Source organism: Scomber japonicus, chromosome 22 (assembly GCF_027409825.1).
Source record: "Scomber japonicus isolate fScoJap1 chromosome 22, fScoJap1.pri, whole genome shotgun sequence".
In the NCBI taxonomy this organism is placed as follows: domain Eukaryota; kingdom Metazoa; phylum Chordata; class Actinopteri; order Scombriformes; family Scombridae; genus Scomber; species Scomber japonicus.
In genome coordinates, this window is record NC_070599.1 from 359,047 (window position 1) to 376,409 (window position 17,363).

The 17,363-nt window shown below is 50.1% G+C and overlaps 33 non-coding genes across 33 annotated transcripts; all 33 read right to left on the reverse strand.

Annotated features, from left to right (window-relative positions):
* Nucleotides 1-117: 117 nt before the first annotated feature.
* On the reverse strand, nucleotides 118-236 carry LOC128384664 (5S ribosomal RNA). The gene has a single exon (XR_008324403.1). It is a non-coding gene; the product is annotated as a 5S ribosomal RNA (ribosomal RNA).
* Nucleotides 237-649: 413 nt separating this feature from the next.
* LOC128384732 (5S ribosomal RNA) lies at nucleotides 650-768 on the reverse strand. Its single transcript, XR_008324471.1, has one exon. It is a non-coding gene; the product is annotated as a 5S ribosomal RNA (ribosomal RNA).
* Nucleotides 769-1,181: 413 nt separating this feature from the next.
* Nucleotides 1,182-1,300, reverse strand: LOC128384837 (5S ribosomal RNA). The gene has a single exon (XR_008324568.1). It is a non-coding gene; the product is annotated as a 5S ribosomal RNA (ribosomal RNA).
* A 413-nt stretch (nucleotides 1,301-1,713) lies between these two features.
* LOC128384838 (5S ribosomal RNA) lies at nucleotides 1,714-1,832 on the reverse strand. Its single transcript, XR_008324569.1, has one exon. It is a non-coding gene; the product is annotated as a 5S ribosomal RNA (ribosomal RNA).
* A 411-nt stretch (nucleotides 1,833-2,243) lies between these two features.
* LOC128384816 (5S ribosomal RNA) lies at nucleotides 2,244-2,362 on the reverse strand. The gene has a single exon (XR_008324553.1). It is a non-coding gene; the product is annotated as a 5S ribosomal RNA (ribosomal RNA).
* A 414-nt stretch (nucleotides 2,363-2,776) lies between these two features.
* On the reverse strand, nucleotides 2,777-2,895 carry LOC128384839 (5S ribosomal RNA). The gene has a single exon (XR_008324570.1). It is a non-coding gene; the product is annotated as a 5S ribosomal RNA (ribosomal RNA).
* A 411-nt stretch (nucleotides 2,896-3,306) lies between these two features.
* LOC128384817 (5S ribosomal RNA) lies at nucleotides 3,307-3,425 on the reverse strand. Its single transcript, XR_008324554.1, has one exon. It is a non-coding gene; the product is annotated as a 5S ribosomal RNA (ribosomal RNA).
* A 414-nt stretch (nucleotides 3,426-3,839) lies between these two features.
* Nucleotides 3,840-3,958, reverse strand: LOC128384840 (5S ribosomal RNA). The gene has a single exon (XR_008324572.1). It is a non-coding gene; the product is annotated as a 5S ribosomal RNA (ribosomal RNA).
* Nucleotides 3,959-4,371: 413 nt separating this feature from the next.
* Nucleotides 4,372-4,490, reverse strand: LOC128384699 (5S ribosomal RNA). The gene has a single exon (XR_008324438.1). It is a non-coding gene; the product is annotated as a 5S ribosomal RNA (ribosomal RNA).
* Nucleotides 4,491-4,903: 413 nt separating this feature from the next.
* On the reverse strand, nucleotides 4,904-5,022 carry LOC128384847 (5S ribosomal RNA). The gene has a single exon (XR_008324578.1). It is a non-coding gene; the product is annotated as a 5S ribosomal RNA (ribosomal RNA).
* Nucleotides 5,023-5,433: 411 nt separating this feature from the next.
* LOC128384790 (5S ribosomal RNA) lies at nucleotides 5,434-5,552 on the reverse strand. Its single transcript, XR_008324528.1, has one exon. It is a non-coding gene; the product is annotated as a 5S ribosomal RNA (ribosomal RNA).
* A 414-nt stretch (nucleotides 5,553-5,966) lies between these two features.
* LOC128384672 (5S ribosomal RNA) lies at nucleotides 5,967-6,085 on the reverse strand. Its single transcript, XR_008324410.1, has one exon. It is a non-coding gene; the product is annotated as a 5S ribosomal RNA (ribosomal RNA).
* A 413-nt stretch (nucleotides 6,086-6,498) lies between these two features.
* On the reverse strand, nucleotides 6,499-6,617 carry LOC128384859 (5S ribosomal RNA). The gene has a single exon (XR_008324588.1). It is a non-coding gene; the product is annotated as a 5S ribosomal RNA (ribosomal RNA).
* A 413-nt stretch (nucleotides 6,618-7,030) lies between these two features.
* Nucleotides 7,031-7,149, reverse strand: LOC128384603 (5S ribosomal RNA). The gene has a single exon (XR_008324342.1). It is a non-coding gene; the product is annotated as a 5S ribosomal RNA (ribosomal RNA).
* Nucleotides 7,150-7,562: 413 nt separating this feature from the next.
* Nucleotides 7,563-7,681, reverse strand: LOC128384871 (5S ribosomal RNA). The gene has a single exon (XR_008324599.1). It is a non-coding gene; the product is annotated as a 5S ribosomal RNA (ribosomal RNA).
* Nucleotides 7,682-8,092: 411 nt separating this feature from the next.
* On the reverse strand, nucleotides 8,093-8,211 carry LOC128384792 (5S ribosomal RNA). Its single transcript, XR_008324529.1, has one exon. It is a non-coding gene; the product is annotated as a 5S ribosomal RNA (ribosomal RNA).
* Nucleotides 8,212-8,625: 414 nt separating this feature from the next.
* On the reverse strand, nucleotides 8,626-8,744 carry LOC128384881 (5S ribosomal RNA). The gene has a single exon (XR_008324609.1). It is a non-coding gene; the product is annotated as a 5S ribosomal RNA (ribosomal RNA).
* A 413-nt stretch (nucleotides 8,745-9,157) lies between these two features.
* Nucleotides 9,158-9,276, reverse strand: LOC128384673 (5S ribosomal RNA). The gene has a single exon (XR_008324411.1). It is a non-coding gene; the product is annotated as a 5S ribosomal RNA (ribosomal RNA).
* Nucleotides 9,277-9,689: 413 nt separating this feature from the next.
* Nucleotides 9,690-9,808, reverse strand: LOC128384882 (5S ribosomal RNA). Its single transcript, XR_008324610.1, has one exon. It is a non-coding gene; the product is annotated as a 5S ribosomal RNA (ribosomal RNA).
* A 413-nt stretch (nucleotides 9,809-10,221) lies between these two features.
* On the reverse strand, nucleotides 10,222-10,340 carry LOC128384605 (5S ribosomal RNA). Its single transcript, XR_008324344.1, has one exon. It is a non-coding gene; the product is annotated as a 5S ribosomal RNA (ribosomal RNA).
* A 413-nt stretch (nucleotides 10,341-10,753) lies between these two features.
* LOC128384389 (5S ribosomal RNA) lies at nucleotides 10,754-10,872 on the reverse strand. The gene has a single exon (XR_008324131.1). It is a non-coding gene; the product is annotated as a 5S ribosomal RNA (ribosomal RNA).
* A 411-nt stretch (nucleotides 10,873-11,283) lies between these two features.
* Nucleotides 11,284-11,402, reverse strand: LOC128384793 (5S ribosomal RNA). Its single transcript, XR_008324530.1, has one exon. It is a non-coding gene; the product is annotated as a 5S ribosomal RNA (ribosomal RNA).
* Nucleotides 11,403-11,816: 414 nt separating this feature from the next.
* LOC128384390 (5S ribosomal RNA) lies at nucleotides 11,817-11,935 on the reverse strand. Its single transcript, XR_008324132.1, has one exon. It is a non-coding gene; the product is annotated as a 5S ribosomal RNA (ribosomal RNA).
* Nucleotides 11,936-12,348: 413 nt separating this feature from the next.
* On the reverse strand, nucleotides 12,349-12,467 carry LOC128384733 (5S ribosomal RNA). Its single transcript, XR_008324472.1, has one exon. It is a non-coding gene; the product is annotated as a 5S ribosomal RNA (ribosomal RNA).
* Nucleotides 12,468-12,880: 413 nt separating this feature from the next.
* LOC128384392 (5S ribosomal RNA) lies at nucleotides 12,881-12,999 on the reverse strand. The gene has a single exon (XR_008324133.1). It is a non-coding gene; the product is annotated as a 5S ribosomal RNA (ribosomal RNA).
* Nucleotides 13,000-13,412: 413 nt separating this feature from the next.
* On the reverse strand, nucleotides 13,413-13,531 carry LOC128384393 (5S ribosomal RNA). The gene has a single exon (XR_008324134.1). It is a non-coding gene; the product is annotated as a 5S ribosomal RNA (ribosomal RNA).
* Nucleotides 13,532-13,942: 411 nt separating this feature from the next.
* On the reverse strand, nucleotides 13,943-14,061 carry LOC128384818 (5S ribosomal RNA). The gene has a single exon (XR_008324556.1). It is a non-coding gene; the product is annotated as a 5S ribosomal RNA (ribosomal RNA).
* Nucleotides 14,062-14,475: 414 nt separating this feature from the next.
* On the reverse strand, nucleotides 14,476-14,594 carry LOC128384394 (5S ribosomal RNA). The gene has a single exon (XR_008324135.1). It is a non-coding gene; the product is annotated as a 5S ribosomal RNA (ribosomal RNA).
* A 413-nt stretch (nucleotides 14,595-15,007) lies between these two features.
* LOC128384396 (5S ribosomal RNA) lies at nucleotides 15,008-15,126 on the reverse strand. Its single transcript, XR_008324138.1, has one exon. It is a non-coding gene; the product is annotated as a 5S ribosomal RNA (ribosomal RNA).
* Nucleotides 15,127-15,539: 413 nt separating this feature from the next.
* LOC128384700 (5S ribosomal RNA) lies at nucleotides 15,540-15,658 on the reverse strand. The gene has a single exon (XR_008324439.1). It is a non-coding gene; the product is annotated as a 5S ribosomal RNA (ribosomal RNA).
* Nucleotides 15,659-16,071: 413 nt separating this feature from the next.
* Nucleotides 16,072-16,190, reverse strand: LOC128384397 (5S ribosomal RNA). Its single transcript, XR_008324139.1, has one exon. It is a non-coding gene; the product is annotated as a 5S ribosomal RNA (ribosomal RNA).
* A 413-nt stretch (nucleotides 16,191-16,603) lies between these two features.
* LOC128384606 (5S ribosomal RNA) lies at nucleotides 16,604-16,722 on the reverse strand. Its single transcript, XR_008324345.1, has one exon. It is a non-coding gene; the product is annotated as a 5S ribosomal RNA (ribosomal RNA).
* Nucleotides 16,723-17,135: 413 nt separating this feature from the next.
* Nucleotides 17,136-17,254, reverse strand: LOC128384674 (5S ribosomal RNA). The gene has a single exon (XR_008324413.1). It is a non-coding gene; the product is annotated as a 5S ribosomal RNA (ribosomal RNA).
* Nucleotides 17,255-17,363: the final 109 nt, after the last annotated feature.

Sequence of the window (17,363 nt, forward strand, 5' to 3'; positions counted from 1 at the left end):
ACCTCTCTGGCGTGCATTCAGACACAGCTGAAATGATTGCAGCTTTTGTTCCTCAAAGCCCTGTGTGCAGTGATGGAGCAACAGCGCCCTCCTTTGGTGACAGCTGAGAGGGAAAAAATCTTACAGCACCTGGTATTCCCAGGCGGTCTCCCATCCAAGTACTAACCAGGCCCGACCCTGCTTAGCTTCCGAGATCAGACGAGATCGGGCGTGTTCAGGGTGGTATGGCCGTAAGCGACGAAACAGGCCGCAGAAAGACCATTTAAACATGCTGTGACACCACTGACAGTTGCTCACACCAGCTGAGTGGCGGATAATGGTGTCTCAGCCATCAAACACATGCTATCCTTTAACAGTACTTTGATAGGAATAGTTGTTTTTTTTCTGCGGAGAAACACACAGCTGGAAGGACTGCAACCTTGTTTCTCAGGCCATTTGTGTACATGCGGGATGATTGCAGGCTTTTTACAGGCTGTAACAGTGAGAACTGGAACCCTAAAAACTACTTGGAAAGTGAGGCGTCTCAGTGCCACCTCTCTGGCGTGCATTCAGACACAGCTGGAATGATTGCAGCTTTTGTTCCTCAAAGCCCTGTGTGCGGTGATGGAGCAACAGCGCACTCCTTTGGTGACAGCTGAGAGGGAAAAAAAGCTTACAGTACCTGGTATTCCCAGGCGGTCTCCCATCCAAGTACTAACCAGGCCCGACCCTGCTTAGCTTCCGAGATCAGACGAGATCAGGCGTGTTCAGGGTGGTATGGCCGTAAGCGACGAAACAGGCCGCAGAAAGCCCATTTAAACATGCTGTGACACCACTGACAGTTGCTCACACCAGCTGAGTGGCGGATAATGGTGTCTCAGCCATCAAACACATGCTATCCTTTAACAGTACTTTGATAGGAATAGTTGTTTTTTTTCTGCGGAGAAACACACAGCTGGAAGGACTGCAACCTTGTTTCTCAGGCCATTTGTGTACATGCGGGATGATTGCAGGCTTTTTACAGGCTGTAACAGTGAGAACTGGAACCCTAAAAACTACTTGGAAAGTGAGGCGTCTCAGTGCCACCTCTCTGGCGTGCATTCAGACACAGCTGGAATGATTGCAGCTTTTGTTCCTCAAAGCCCTGTGTGCGGTGATGGAGCAACAGCGCCCTCCTTTGGTGACAGCTGAGAGGGAAAAAAAGCTTACAGCACCTGGTATTCCCAGGCGGTCTCCCATCCAAGTACTAACCAGGCCCGACCCTGCTTAGCTTCCGAGATCAGACGAGATCGGGCGTGTTCAGGGTGGTATGGCCGTAAGCGACGAAACAGGCCGCAGAAAGCCCATTTAAACATGCTGTGACACCACTGACAGTTGCTCACACCAGCTGAGTGGCGGATAATGGTGTCTCAGCCATCAAACACATGCTATCCTTTAACAGTACTTTGATAGGAATAGTTGTTTTTTTTCTGCGGAGAAACACACAGCTGGAAGGACTGCAACCTTGTTTCTCAGGCCATTTGTGTACATGCGGGATGATTGCAGGCTTTTTACAGGCTGTAACAGTGAGAACTGGAACCCTAAAAACTACTTGGAAAGTGAGGCGTCTCAGTGCCACCTCTCTGGCGTGCATTCAGACACAGCTGGAATGATTGTAGCTTTTGTTCCTCAAAGCCCTGTGTGCGGTGATGGAGCAACAACGCCCTCCTTTGGTGACAGCTGAGAGGGAAAAAAAGCTTACAGCACCTGGTATTCCCAGGCGGTCTCCCATCCAAGTACTAACCAGGCCCGACCCTGCTTAGCTTCCGAGATCAGACGAGATCGGGCGTGTTCAGGGTGGTATGGCCGTAAGCGACGAAACAAGCCGCAGAAAGCCCATTTAAACATGCTGTGACACCACTGACAGTTGCTCACACCAGCTGAGTGGCGGATAATGGTGTCTCAGCCATCAAAAACATGCTATCCTTTAACAGTACTTTGATAGGAATAGTTTTTTTTTTCTGCGGAGAAACACACAGCTGGAAGGACTGCAACCTTGTTTCTCAGGCCATTTGTGTACATGCGGGATGATTGCAGGCTTTTTACAGGCTGTAACAGTGAGAACTGGAACCCTAAAAACTACTTGGAAAGTGAGGCGTCTCAGTGCCACCTCTCTGGCGTGCATTCAGACACAGCTGGAATGATTGCAGCTTTTGTTCCTCAAAGCCCTGTGTGCGGTGATGGAGCAACAGCGCCCTCCTTTGGTGACAGCTAAGAGGGAAAAAATCTTACAGCACCTGGTATTCCCAGGCGGTCTCCCATCCAAGTACTAACCAGGCCCGACCCTGCTTAGCTTCCGAGATCAGACGAGTTCGGGCTTGTTCAGGGTGGTACGGCCGTATGAAGGGGAAACAGGCCGCAGAAAGCCCATTTAAACATGCTGTGACACCACTGACAGTTGCTCACACCAGCTGAGTGGCGGATAATGGTGTCTCAGCCATCAAACACATGCTATCCTTTAACAGTACTTTGATAGGAATAGTTGTTTTTTTTCTGCGGAGAAACACACAGCTGGAAGGACTGCAACCTTGTTTCTCAGGCCATTTGTGTACATGCGGGATGATTGCAGGCTTTTTACAGGCTGTAACAGTGAGAACTGGAACCCTAAAAACTACTTGGAAAGTGAGGCGTCTCAGTGCCACCTCTCTGGCGTGCATTCAGACACAGCTGGAATGATTGCAGCTTTTGTTCCTCAAAGCCCTGTGTGCGGTGATGGAGCAACAGCGCCCTCCTTTGGTGACAGCTGAGAGGGAAAAAAAGCTTACAGCACCTGGTATTCCCAGGCGGTCTCCCATCCAAGTACTAACCAGGCCCGACCCTGCTTAGCTTCCGAGATCAGACGAGATCGGGCGTGTTCAGGGTGGTATGGCCGTAAGCGACGAAACAGGCCGCAGAAAGCCCATTTAAACATGCTGTGACACCACTGACAGTTGCTCACACCAGCTGAGTGGCGGATAATGGTGTCTCAGCCATCAAAAACATGCTATCCTTTAACAGTACTTTGATAGGAATAGTTTTTTTTTTCTGCGGAGAAACACACAGCTGGAAGGACTGCAACCTTGTTTCTCAGGCCATTTGTGTACATGCGGGATGATTGCAGGCTTTTTACAGGCTGTAACAGTGAGAACTGGAACCCTAAAAACTACTTGGAAAGTGAGGCGTCTCAGTGCCACCTCTCTGGCGTGCATTCAGACACAGCTGGAATGATTGCAGCTTTTGTTCCTCAAAGCCCTGTGTGCGGTGATGGAGCAACAGCGCCCTCCTTTGGTGACAGCTAAGAGGGAAAAAATCTTACAGCACCTGGTATTCCCAGGCGGTCTCCCATCCAAGTACTAACCAGGCCCGACCCTGCTTAGCTTCCGAGATCAGACGAGTTCGGGCTTGTTCAGGGTGGTACGGCCGTATGAAGGGGAAACAGGCCGCAGAAAGCCCATTTAAACATGCTGTGACACCACTGACAGTTGCTCACACCAGCTGAGTGGCGGATAATGGTGTCTCAGCCATCAAACACATGCTATCCTTTAACAGTACTTTGATAGGAATAGTTGTTTTTTTTCTGCGGAGAAACACACAGCTGGAAGGACTGCAACCTTGTTTCTCAGGCCATTTGTGTACATGCGGGATGATTGCAGGCTTTTTACAGGCTGTAACAGTGAGAACTGGAACCCTAAAAACTACTTGGAAAGTGAGGCGTCTCAGTGCCACCTCTCTGGCGTGCATTCAGACACAGCTGGAATGATTGCAGCTTTTGTTCCTCAAAGCCCTGTGTGCGGTGATGGAGCAACAGCGCCCTCCTTTGGTGACAGCTGAGAGGGAAAAAAAGCTTACAGCACCTGGTATTCCCAGGCGGTCTCCCATCCAAGTACTAACCAGGCCCGACCCTGCTTAGCTTCCGAGATCAGACGAGATCGGGCGTGTTCAGGGTGGTATGGCCGTAAGCGACGAAACAGGCCGCAGAAAGCCCATTTAAACATGCTGTGACACCACTGACAGTTGCTCACACCAGCTGAGTGGCGGATAATGGTGTCTCAGCCATCAAACACATGCTATCCTTTAACAGTACTTTGATAGGAATAGTTGTTTTTTTTCTGCGGAGAAACACACAGCTGGAAGGACTGCAACCTTGTTTCTCAGGCCATTTGTGTACATGCGGGATGATTGCAGGCTTTTTACAGGCTGTAACAGTGAGAACTGGAACCCAAAAAACTACTTGGAAAGTGAGGCGTCTCAGTGCCACCTCTCTGGCGTGCATTCAGACACAGCTGGAATGATTGCAGCTTTTGTTCCTCAAAGCCCTGTGTGCGGTGATGGAGCAACAGCGCCCTCCTTTGGTGACAGCTGAGAGGGAAAAAAAGCTTACAGCACCTGGTATTCCCAGGCGGTCTCCCATCCAAGTACTAACCAGGCCCGACCCTGCTTAGCTTCCGAGATCAGACGAGATCGGCCGTGTTCAGGGTGGTATGGCCGTAAGCGACGAAACAGGCCGCAGAAAGCCCATTTAAACATGCTGTGACACCACTGACAGTTGCTCACACCAGCTGAGTGGCGGATAATGGTGTCTCAGCCATCAAACACATGCTATCCTTTAACAGTACTTTGATAGGAATAGTTGTTTTTTTTCTGCGGAGAAACACACAGCTGGAAGGACTGCAACCTTGTTTCTCAGGCCATTTGTGTACATGCGGGATGATTGCAGGCTTTTTACAGGCTGTAACAGTGAGAACTGGAACCCTAAAAACTACTTGGAAAGTGAGGCGTCTCAGTGCCACCTCTCTGGCGTGCATTCAGACACAGCTGGAATGATTGTAGCTTTTGTTCCTCAAAGCCCTGTGTGCGGTGATGGAGCAACAGCGCCCTACTTTGGTGACAGCTGAGAGGGAAAAAAAGCTTACAGCACCTGGTATTCCCAGGCGGTCTCCCATCCAAGTACTAACCAGGCCCGACCCTGCTTAGCTTCCGAGATCAGACGAGATCGGGCGTGTTCAGGGTGGTATGGCCGTAAGCGACGAAACAAGCCGCAGAAAGCCCATTTAAACATGCTGTGACACCACTGACAGTTGCTCACACCAGCTGAGTGGCGGATAATGGTGTCTCAGCCATCAAAAACATGCTATCCTTTAACAGTACTTTGATAGGAATAGTTTTTTTTTTCTGCGGAGAAACACACAGCTGGAAGGACTGCAACCTTGTTTCTCAGGCCATTTGTGTACATGCGGGATGATTGCAGGCTTTTTACAGGCTGTAACAGTGAGAACTGGAACCCTAAAAACTACTTGGAAAGTGAGGCGTCTCAGTGCCACCTCTCTGGCGTGCATTCAGACACAGCTGGAATGATTGCAGCTTTTGTTCCTCAAAGCCCTGTGTGCGGTGATGGAGCAACAGCGCCCTCCTTTGGTGACAGCTAAGAGGGAAAAAATCTTACAGCACCTGGTATTCCCAGGCGGTCTCCCATCCAAGTACTAACCAGGCCCGACCCTGCTTAGCTTCCGAGATCAGACGAGTTCGGGCTTGTTCAGGGTGGTATGGCCGTATGAAGGGGAAACAGGCCGCAGAAAGCCCATTTAAACATGCTGTGACACCACTGACAGTTGCTCACACCAGCTGAGTGGCGGATAATGGTGTCTCAGCCATCAAACACATGCTATCCTTTAACAGTACTTTGATAGGAATAGTTGTTTTTTTTCTGCGGAGAAACACACAGCTGGAAGGACTGCAACCTTGTTTCTCAGGCCATTTGTGTACATGCGGGATGATTGCAGGCTTTTTACAGGCTGTAACAGTGAGAACTGGAACCCTAAAAACTATTTGGAAAGTGAGGCGTCTCAGTGCCACCTCTCTGGCGTGCATTCAGACACAGCTGGAATGATTGCAGCTTTTGTTCCTCAAAGCCCTGTGTGCGGTGATGGAGCAACAGCGCCCTCCTTTGGTGACAGCTGAGAGGGAAAAAAAGCTTACAGCACCTGGTATTCCCAGGCGGTCTCCCATCCAAGTACTAACCAGGACCGACCCTGCTTAGCTTCCGAGATCAGACGAGATCGGGCGTGTTCAGGGTGGTATGGCCGTAAGCGACGAAACAGGCCGCAGAAAGCCCATTTAAACATGCTGTGACACCACTGACAGTTGCTCACACCAGCTGAGTGGCGGATAATGGTGTCTCAGCCATCAAACACATGCTATCCTTTAACAGTACTTTGATAGGAATACTTGTTTTTTTTCTGCGGAGAAACACACAGCTGGAAGGACTGCAACCTTGTTTCTCAGGCCATTTGTGTACATGCGGGATGATTGCAGGCTTTTTACAGGCTGTAACAGTGAGAACTGGAACCCTAAAAACTACTTGGAAAGTGAGGCGTCTCAGTGCCACCTCTCTGGCGTGCATTCAGACACAGCTGGAATGATTGCAGCTTTTGTTCCTCAAAGCCCTGTGTGCGGTGATGGAGCAACAGCGCCCTCCTTTGGTGACAGCTGAGAGGGAAAAAAAGCTTACAGCACCTGGTATTCCCAGGCGGTCTCCCATCCAAGTACTAACCAGGCCCGACCCTGCTTAGCTTCCGAGATCAGACGAGATCGGGCGTGTTCAGGGTGGTATGGCCGTAAGCGACGAAACAGGCCGCAGAAAGCCCATTTAAACATGCTGTGACACCACTGACAGTTGCTCACACCAGCTGAGTGGCGGATAATGGTGTCTCAGCCATCAAACACATGCTATCCTTTAACAGTACTTTGATAGGAATAGTTGTTTTTTTTCTGCGGAGAAACACACAGCTGGAAGGACTGCAACCTTGTTTCTCAGGCCATTTGTGTACATGCGGGATGATTGCAGGCTTTTTACAGGCTGTAACAGTGAGAACTGGAACCCTAAAAACTGCTTGGAAAGTGAGGCGTCTCAGTGCCACCTCTCTGGCGTGCATTCAGACACAGCTGGAATGATTGTAGCTTTTGTTCCTCAAAGCCCTGTGTGCGGTGATGGAGCAACAGCGCCCTCCTTTGGTGACAGCTGAGAGGGAAAAAAAGCTTACAGCACCTGGTATTCCCAGGCGGTCTCCCATCCAAGTACTAACCAGGCCCGACCCTGCTTAGCTTCCGAGATCAGACGAGATCGGGCGTGTTCAGGGTGGTATGGCCGTAAGTGACGAAACAGGCCGCAGAAAGCCCATTTAAACATGCTGTGACACCACTGACAGTTGCTCACACCAGCTGAGTGGCGGATAATGGTGTCTCAGCCATCAAACACATGCTATCCTTTAACAGTACTTTGATAGGAATAGTTGTTTTTTTTCTGCGGAGAAACACACAGCTGGAAGGACTGCAACCTTGTTTCTCAGGCCATTTGTGTACATGCGGGATGATTGCAGGCTTTTTACAGGCTGTAACAGTGAGAACTGGAATCCTAAAAACTACTTGGAAAGTGAGGCGTCTCAGTGCCACCTCTCTGGCGTGCATTCAGACACAGCTGGAATGATTGTAGCTTTTGTTCCTCAAAGCCCTGTGTGCGGTGATGGAGCAACAGCGCCCTCCTTTGGTGACAGCTGAGAGGGAAAAAAAGCTTACAGCACCTGGTATTCCCAGGCGGTCTCCCATCCAAGTACTAACCAGGCCCGACCCTGCTTAGCTTCCGAGATCAGACGAGATCGGGCGTGTTCAGGGTGGTATGGCCGTAAGCGACGAAACAAGCCGCAGAAAGCCCATTTAAACATGCTGTGACACCACTGACAGTTGCTCACACCAGCTGAGTGGCGGATAATGGTGTCTCAGCCATCAAAAACATGCTATCCTTTAACAGTACTTTGATAGGAATAGTTTTTTTTTTCTGCGGAGAAACACACAGCTGGAAGGACTGCAACCTTGTTTCTCAGGCCATTTGTGTACATGCGGGATGATTGCAGGCTTTTTACAGGCTGTAACAGTGAGAACTGGAACCCTAAAAACTACTTGGAAAGTGAGGCGTCTCAGTGCCACCTCTCTGGCGTGCATTCAGACACAGCTGGAATGATTGCAGCTTTTGTTCCTCAAAGCCCTGTGTGCGGTGATGGAGCAACAGCGCCCTCCTTTGGTGACAGCTAAGAGGGAAAAAATCTTACAGCACCTGGTATTCCCAGGCGGTCTCCCATCCAAGTACTAACCAGGCCCGACCCTGCTTAGCTTCCGAGATCAGACGAGTTCGGGCTTGTTCAGGGTGGTATGGCCGTATGAAGGGGAAACAGGCCGCAGAAAGCCCATTTAAACATGCTGTGACACCACTGACAGTTGCTCACACCAGCTGAGTGGCGGATAATGGTGTCTCAGCCATCAAACACATGCTATCCTTTAACAGTACTTTGATAGGAATAGTTGTTTTTTTTCTGCGGAGAAACACACAGCTGGAAGGACTGCAACCTTGTTTCTCAGGCCATTTGTGTACATGCGGGATGATTGCAGGCTTTTTACAGGCTGTAACAGTGAGAACTGGAACCCTAAAAACTACTTGGAAAGTGAGGCGTCTCAGTGCCACCTCTCTGGCGTGCATTCAGACACAGCTGGAATGATTGCAGCTTTTGTTCCTCAAAGCCCTGTGTGCGGTGATGGAGCAACAGCGCCCTCCTTTGGTGACAGCTGAGAGGGAAAAAAAGCTTACAGCACCTGGTATTCCCAGGCGGTCTCCCATCCAAGTACTAACCAGGCCCGACCCTGCTTAGCTTCCGAGATCAGACGAGATCGGGCGTGTTCAGGGTGGTATGGCCGTAAGCGACGAAACAGGCCGCAGAAAGCCCATTTAAACATGCTGTGACACCACTGACAGTTGCTCACACCAGCTGAGTGGCGGATAATGGTGTCTCAGCCATCAAACACATGCTATCCTTTAACAGTACTTTGATAGGAATAGTTGTTTTTTTTCTGCGGAGAAACACACAGCTGGAAGGACTGCAACCTTGTTTCTCAGGCCATTTGTGTACATGCGGGATGATTGCAGGCTTTTTACAGGCTGTAACAGTGAGAACTGGAACCCTAAAAACTACTTGGAAAGTGAGGCGTCTCAGTGCCACCTCTCTGGCGTGCATTCAGACACAGCTGGAATGATTGCAGCTTTTGTTCCTCAAAGCCCTGTGTGCGGTGATGGAGCAACAGCGCCCTCCTTTGGTGACAGCTGAGAGGGAAAAAAAGCTTACAGCACCTGGTATTCCCAGGCGGTCTCCCATCCAAGTACTAACCAGGACCGACCCTGCTTAGCTTCCGAGATCAGACGAGATCGGGCGTGTTCAGGGTGGTATGGCCGTAAGCGACGAAACAGGCCGCAGAAAGCCCATTTAAACATGCTGTGACACCACTGACAGTTGCTCACACCAGCTGAGTGGCGGATAATGGTGTCTCAGCCATCAAACACATGCTATCCTTTAACAGTACTTTGATAGGAATACTTGTTTTTTTTCTGCGGAGAAACACACAGCTGGAAGGACTGCAACCTTGTTTCTCAGGCCATTTGTGTACATGCGGGATGATTGCAGGCTTTTTACAGGCTGTAACAGTGAGAACTGGAACCCTAAAAACTACTTGGAAAGTGAGGCGTCTCAGTGCCACCTCTCTGGCGTGCATTCAGACACAGCTGGAATGATTGCAGCTTTTGTTCCTCAAAGCCCTGTGTGCGGTGATGGAGCAACAGCGCCCTCCTTTGGTGACAGCTGAGAGGGAAAAAAAGCTTACAGCACCTGGTATTCCCAGGCGGTCTCCCATCCAAGTACTAACCAGGCCCGACCCTGCTTAGCTTCCGAGATCAGACGAGATCGGGCGTGTTCAGGGTGGTATGGCCGTAAGCGACGAAACAGGCCGCAGAAAGCCCATTTAAACATGCTGTGACACCACTGACAGTTGCTCACACCAGCTGAGTGGCGGATAATGGTGTCTCAGCCATCAAACACATGCTATCCTTTAACAGTACTTTGATAGGAATAGTTGTTTTTTTTCTGCGGAGAAACACACAGCTGGAAGGACTGCAACCTTGTTTCTCAGGCCATTTGTGTACATGCGGGATGATTGCAGGCTTTTTACAGGCTGTAACAGTGAGAACTGGAACCCTAAAAACTACTTGGAAAGTGAGGCGTCTCAGTGCCACCTCTCTGGCGTGCATTCAGACACAGCTGGAATGATTGTAGCTTTTGTTCCTCAAAGCCCTGTGTGCGGTGATGGAGCAACAGCGCCCTCCTTTGGTGACAGCTGAGAGGGAAAAAAAGCTTACAGCACCTGGTATTCCCAGGCGGTCTCCCATCCAAGTACTAACCAGGCCCGACCCTGCTTAGCTTCCGAGATCAGACGAGATCGGGCGTGTTCAGGGTGGTATGGCCGTAAGTGACGAAACAGGCCGCAGAAAGCCCATTTAAACATGCTGTGACACCACTGACAGTTGCTCACACCAGCTGAGTGGCGGATAATGGTGTCTCAGCCATCAAACACATGCTATCCTTTAACAGTACTTTGATAGGAATAGTTGTTTTTTTTCTGCGGAGAAACACACAGCTGGAAGGACTGCAACCTTGTTTCTCAGGCCATTTGTGTACATGCGGGATGATTGCAGGCTTTTTACAGGCTGTAACAGTGAGAACTGGAACCCTAAAAACTACTTGGAAAGTGAGGCGTCTCAGTGCCACCTCTCTGGCGTGCATTCAGACACAGCTGGAATGATTGTAGCTTTTGTTCCTCAAAGCCCTGTGTGCGGTGATGGAGCAACAGCGCCCTCCTTTGGTGACAGCTGAGAGGGAAAAAAAGCTTACAGCACCTGGTATTCCCAGGCGGTCTCCCATCCAAGTACTAACCAGGCCCGACCCTGCTTAGCTTCCGAGATCAGACGAGATCGGGCGTGTTCAGGGTGGTATGGCCGTAAGCGACGAAACAAGCCGCAGAAAGCCCATTTAAACATGCTGTGACACCACTGACAGTTGCTCACACCAGCTGAGTGGCGGATAATGGTGTCTCAGCCATCAAAAACATGCTATCCTTTAACAGTACTTTGATAGGAATAGTTTTTTTTTTCTGCGGAGAAACACACAGCTGGAAGGACTGCAACCTTGTTTCTCAGGCCATTTGTGTACATGCGGGATGATTGCAGGCTTTTTACAGGCTGTAACAGTGAGAACTGGAACCCTAAAAACTACTTGGAAAGTGAGGCGTCTCAGTGCCACCTCTCTGGCGTGCATTCAGACACAGCTGGAATGATTGCAGCTTTTGTTCCTCAAAGCCCTGTGTGCGGTGATGGAGCAACAGCGCCCTCCTTTGGTGACAGCTAAGAGGGAAAAAATCTTACAGCACCTGGTATTCCCAGGCGGTCTCCCATCCAAGTACTAACCAGGCCCGACCCTGCTTAGCTTCCGAGATCAGACGAGTTCGGGCTTGTTCAGGGTGGTATGGCCGTATGAAGGGGAAACAGGCCGCAGAAAGCCCATTTAAACATGCTGTGACACCACTGACAGTTGCTCACACCAGCTGAGTGGCGGATAATGGTGTCTCAGCCATCAAACACATGCTATCCTTTAACAGTACTTTGATAGGAATAGTTGTTTTTTTTCTGCGGAGAAACACACAGCTGGAAGGACTGCAACCTTGTTTCTCAGGCCATTTGTGTACATGCGGGATGATTGCAGGCTTTTTACAGGCTGTAACAGTGAGAACTGGAACCCTAAAAACTACTTGGAAAGTGAGGCGTCTCAGTGCCACCTCTCTGGCGTGCATTCAGACACAGCTGGAATGATTGCAGCTTTTGTTCCTCAAAGCCCTGTGTGCGGTGATGGAGCAACAGCGCCCTCCTTTGGTGACAGCTGAGAGGGAAAAAAAGCTTACAGCACCTGGTATTCCCAGGCGGTCTCCCATCCAAGTACTAACCAGGCCCGACCCTGCTTAGCTTCCGAGATCAGACGAGATCGGGCGTGTTCAGGGTGGTATGGCCGTAAGCGACGAAACAGGCCGCAGAAAGCCCATTTAAACATGCTGTGACACCACTGACAGTTGCTCACACCAGCTGAGTGGCGGATAATGGTGTCTCAGCCATCAAACACATGCTATCCTTTAACAGTACTTTGATAGGAATAGTTGTTTTTTTTCTGCGGAGAAACACACAGCTGGAAGGACTGCAACCTTGTTTCTCAGGCCATTTGTGTACATGCGGGATGATTGCAGGCTTTTTACAGGCTGTAACAGTGAGAACTGGAACCCTAAAAACTACTTGGAAAGTGAGGCGTCTCAGTGCCACCTCTCTGGCGTGCATTCAGACACAGCTGGAATGATTGCAGCTTTTGTTCCTCAAAGCCCTGTGTGCGGTGATGGAGCAACAGCGCACTCCTTTGGTGACAGCTGAGAGGGAAAAAAAGCTTACAGTACCTGGTATTCCCAGGCGGTCTCCCATCCAAGTACTAACCAGGCCCGACCCTGCTTAGCTTCCGAGATCAGACGAGATCAGGCGTGTTCAGGGTGGTATGGCCGTAAGCGACGAAACAGGCCGCAGAAAGCCCATTTAAACATGCTGTGACACCACTGACAGTTGCTCACACCAGCTGAGTGGCGGATAATGGTGTCTCAGCCATCAAACACATGCTATCCTTTAACAGTACTTTGATAGGAATAGTTGTTTTTTTTCTGCGGAGAAACACACAGCTGGAAGGACTGCAACCTTGTTTCTCAGGCCATTTGTGTACATGCGGGATGATTGCAGGCTTTTTACAGGCTGTAACAGTGAGAACTGGAACCCTAAAAACTACTTGGAAAGTGAGGCGTCTCAGTGCCACCTCTCTGGCGTGCATTCAGACACAGCTGGAATGATTGCAGCTTTTGTTCCTCAAAGCCCTGTGTGCGGTGATGGAGCAACAGCGCCCTCCTTTGGTGACAGCTGAGAGGGAAAAAAAGCTTACAGCACCTGGTATTCCCAGGCGGTCTCCCATCCAAGTACTAACCAGGCCCGACCCTGCTTAGCTTCCGAGATCAGACGAGATCGGGCGTGTTCAGGGTGGTATGGCCGTAAGCGACGAAACAGGCCGCAGAAAGCCCATTTAAACATGCTGTGACACCACTGACAGTTGCTCACACCAGCTGAGTGGCGGATAATGGTGTCTCAGCCATCAAACACATGCTATCCTTTAACAGTACTTTGATAGGAATAGTTGTTTTTTTTCTGCGGAGAAACACACAGCTGGAAGGACTGCAACCTTGTTTCTCAGGCCATTTGTGTACATGCGGGATGATTGCAGGCTTTTTACAGGCTGTAACAGTGAGAACTGGAACCCTAAAAACTACTTGGAAAGTGAGGCGTCTCAGTGCCACCTCTCTGGCGTGCATTCAGACACAGCTGGAATGATTGTAGCTTTTGTTCCTCAAAGCCCTGTGTGCGGTGATGGAGCAACAACGCCCTCCTTTGGTGACAGCTGAGAGGGAAAAAAAGCTTACAGCACCTGGTATTCCCAGGCGGTCTCCCATCCAAGTACTAACCAGGCCCGACCCTGCTTAGCTTCCGAGATCAGACGAGATCGGGCGTGTTCAGGGTGGTATGGCCGTAAGCGACGAAACAAGCCGCAGAAAGCCCATTTAAACATGCTGTGACACCACTGACAGTTGCTCACACCAGCTGAGTGGCGGATAATGGTGTCTCAGCCATCAAAAACATGCTATCCTTTAACAGTACTTTGATAGGAATAGTTTTTTTTTTCTGCGGAGAAACACACAGCTGGAAGGACTGCAACCTTGTTTCTCAGGCCATTTGTGTACATGCGGGATGATTGCAGGCTTTTTACAGGCTGTAACAGTGAGAACTGGAACCCTAAAAACTACTTGGAAAGTGAGGCGTCTCAGTGCCACCTCTCTGGCGTGCATTCAGACACAGCTGGAATGATTGCAGCTTTTGTTCCTCAAAGCCCTGTGTGCGGTGATGGAGCAACAGCGCCCTCCTTTGGTGACAGCTAAGAGGGAAAAAATCTTACAGCACCTGGTATTCCCAGGCGGTCTCCCATCCAAGTACTAACCAGGCCCGACCCTGCTTAGCTTCCGAGATCAGACGAGTTCGGGCTTGTTCAGGGTGGTACGGCCGTATGAAGGGGAAACAGGCCGCAGAAAGCCCATTTAAACATGCTGTGACACCACTGACAGTTGCTCACACCAGCTGAGTGGCGGATAATGGTGTCTCAGCCATCAAACACATGCTATCCTTTAACAGTACTTTGATAGGAATAGTTGTTTTTTTTCTGCGGAGAAACACACAGCTGGAAGGACTGCAACCTTGTTTCTCAGGCCATTTGTGTACATGCGGGATGATTGCAGGCTTTTTACAGGCTGTAACAGTGAGAACTGGAACCCTAAAAACTACTTGGAAAGTGAGGCGTCTCAGTGCCACCTCTCTGGCGTGCATTCAGACACAGCTGGAATGATTGCAGCTTTTGTTCCTCAAAGCCCTGTGTGCGGTGATGGAGCAACAGCGCCCTCCTTTGGTGACAGCTGAGAGGGAAAAAAAGCTTACAGCACCTGGTATTCCCAGGCGGTCTCCCATCCAAGTACTAACCAGGCCCGACCCTGCTTAGCTTCCGAGATCAGACGAGATCGGGCGTGTTCAGGGTGGTATGGCCGTAAGCGACGAAACAGGCCGCAGAAAGCCCATTTAAACATGCTGTGACACCACTGACAGTTGCTCACACCAGCTGAGTGGCGGATAATGGTGTCTCAGCCATCAAAAACATGCTATCCTTTAACAGTACTTTGATAGGAATAGTTGTTTTTTTTCTGCGGAGAAACACACAGCTGGAAGGACTGCAACCTTGTTTCTCAGGCCATTTGTGTACATGCGGGATGATTGCAGGCTTTTTACAGGCTGTAACAGTGAGAACTGGAACCCTAAAAACTACTTGGAAAGTGAGGCGTCTCAGTGCCACCTCTCTGGCGTGCATTCAGACACAGCTGGAATGATTGCAGCTTTTGTTCCTCAAAGCCCTGTGTGCGGTGATGGAGCAACAGCGCCCTCCTTTGGTGACAGCTGAGAGGGAAAAAAAGCTTACAGCACCTGGTATTCCCAGGCGGTCTCCCATCCAAGTACTAACCAGGCCCGACCCTGCTTAGCTTCCGAGATCAGACGAGATCGGGCGTGTTCAGGGTGGTATGGCCGTAAGCGACGAAACAGGCCGCAGAAAGCCCATTTAAACATGCTGTGACACCACTGACAGTTGCTCACACCAGCTGAGTGGCGGATAATGGTGTCTCAGCCATCAAACACATGCTATCCTTTAACAGTACTTTGATAGGAATAGTTGTTTTTTTTCTGCGGAGAAACACACAGCTGGAAGGACTGCAACCTTGTTTCTCAGGCCATTTGTGTACATGCGGGATGATTGCAGGCTTTTTACAGGCTGTAACAGTGAGAACTGGAACCCAAAAAACTACTTGGAAAGTGAGGCGTCTCAGTGCCACCTCTCTGGCGTGCATTCAGACACAGCTGGAATGATTGCAGCTTTTGTTCCTCAAAGCCCTGTGTGCGGTGATGGAGCAACAGCGCCCTCCTTTGGTGACAGCTGAGAGGGAAAAAAAGCTTACAGCACCTGGTATTCCCAGGCGGTCTCCCATCCAAGTACTAACCAGGCCCGACCCTGCTTAGCTTCCGAGATCAGACGAGATCGGCCGTGTTCAGGGTGGTATGGCCGTAAGCGACGAAACAGGCCGCAGAAAGCCCATTTAAACATGCTGTGACACCACTGACAGTTGCTCACACCAGCTGAGTGGCGGATAATGGTGTCTCAGCCATCAAACACATGCTATCCTTTAACAGTACTTTGATAGGAATAGTTGTTTTTTTTCTGCGGAGAAACACACAGCTGGAAGGACTGCAACCTTGTTTCTCAGGCCATTTGTGTACATGCGGGATGATTGCAGGCTTTTTACAGGCTGTAACAGTGAGAACTGGAACCCAAAAAACTACTTGGAAAGTGAGGCGTCTCAGTGCCACCTCTCTGGCGTGCATTCAGACACAGCTGGAATGATTGCAGCTTTTGTTCCTCAAAGCCCTGTGTGCGGTGATGGAGCAACAGCGCCCTCCTTTGGTGACAGCTGAGAGGGAAAAAAAGCTTACAGCACCTGGTATTCCCAGGCGGTCTCCCATCCAAGTACTAACCAGGCCCGACCCTGCTTAGCTTCCGAGATCAGACGAGATCGGGCGTGTTCAGGGTGGTATGGCCGTAAGCGACGAAACAGGCCGCAGAAAGCCCATTTAAACATGCTGTGACACCACTGACAGTTGCTCACACCAGCTGAGTGGCGGATAATGGTGTCTCAGCCATCAAACACATGCTATCCTTTAACAGTACTTTGATAGGGATAGTTGTTTTTTTTCTGCGGAGAAACACACAGCTGGAAGGACTGCAACCTTGTTTCTCAGGCCATTTGTGTACATGCGGGATGATTGCAGGCTTTTTACAGGCTGTAACAGTGAGAACTGGAACCCTAAAAACTACTTGGAAAGTGAGGCGTCTCAGTGCCACCTCTCTGGCGTGCATTCAGACACAGCTGGAATGATTGTAGCTTTTGTTCCTCAAAGCCCTGTGTGCGGTGATGGAGCAACAGCGCCCTCCTTTGGTGACAGCTGAGAGGGAAAAAAAGCTTACAGCACCTGGTATTCCCAGGCGGTCTCCCATCCAAGTACTAACCAGGCCCGACCCTGCTTAGCTTCCGAGATCAGACGAGATCGGGCGTGTTCAGGGTGGTATGGCCGTAAGTGACGAAACAGGCCGCAGAAAGCCCATTTAAACATGCTGTGACACCACTGACAGTTGCTCACACCAGCTGAGTGGCGGATAATGGTGTCTCAGCCATCAAACACATGCTATCCTTTAACAGTACTTTGATAGGAATAGTTGTTTTTTTTCTGCGGAGAAACACACAGCTGGAAGGACTGCAACCTTGTTTCTCAGGCCATTTGTGTACATGCGGGATGATTGCAGGCTTTTTACAGGCTGTAACAGTGAGAACTGGAACCCTAAAAACTACTTGGAAAGTGAGGCGTCTCAGTGCCACCTCTCTGGCGTGCATTCAGACACAGCTGGAATGATTGCAGCTTTTGTTCCTCAAAGCCCTGTGTGCGGTGATGGAGCAACAGCACCCTCCTTTGGTGACAGCTGAGAGGGAAAAAAAGCTTACAGCACCTGGTATTCCCAGGCGGTCTCCCATCCAAGTACTAACCAGGCCCGACCCTGTTTAGCTTCCGAGATCAGACGAGATCGGGCGTGCTCAGGGTGGTATGGCCGTAAGCGACGAAACAGGCCGCAGAAAGCCCATTTAAACATGCTGTGACACCACTGACAGTTGCTCACACCAGCTGAGTGGCGGATAATGGTGTCTCAGCCATCAAACACATGCTA